This window comes from Galeopterus variegatus, unplaced genomic scaffold (assembly GCF_000696425.1).
Source record: "Galeopterus variegatus unplaced genomic scaffold, G_variegatus-3.0.2 Scaffold7397, whole genome shotgun sequence".
Taxonomy (NCBI): domain Eukaryota; kingdom Metazoa; phylum Chordata; class Mammalia; order Dermoptera; family Cynocephalidae; genus Galeopterus; species Galeopterus variegatus.
Window position 1 is genome coordinate 109022 of NW_007733508.1, and position 671 is coordinate 109692.

Sequence of the window (671 nt, forward strand, 5' to 3'; positions counted from 1 at the left end):
CAAGTATTGTGAAAGATTACATCCCTATAGTAAATAAATAGCAAGTATTATATAAATGATTCCTATAGCTTTCCTCAGGGCAAAATTAAGCCATTATTTCAAAGAGTATGAGTAGAGAATCAACAACAATCCCTACAAGAGCACAAAAAAACATGGTCCAAGTAGGAAGCTCCAAATACAAATCATCATAAAGGCAATGATGATGATGATCATGATGATCTTTACTAACAAATATGTGCCAGACACTATATATGCATCTGATTAATCCTACCAACAATCTTTTATTATACCTATATCGTAGGAAACTGAGGTCATACAAACAGTAAATGGCAGAGCCAAGACTAAAATCCAGGCAGATCTGTCCAGTTCTAAAGCCTCTGCTCTTAACCTCTGTAATATATTCCCTACAGCTTTAGTAATTTTCATACTCATATTTGGGCTCATTTGCTTTATGTTGAAAATTTTAATTCCCAAGTGTTACATGCAGGAATGAGACCTGCTTCAGGAATTAAAGTTCAATTTACAAATCAGTTGCCAAGTTACTTTTCTTCTGTTACTCTTTCCTACTATATTAATACCACAGACATTAACATTCCTAAGATTTCACTCTCAAATTGTGATCAAATTGCTTATTCTGTTTTTGAGTTCTTTTATTATCCATTTATATCAAA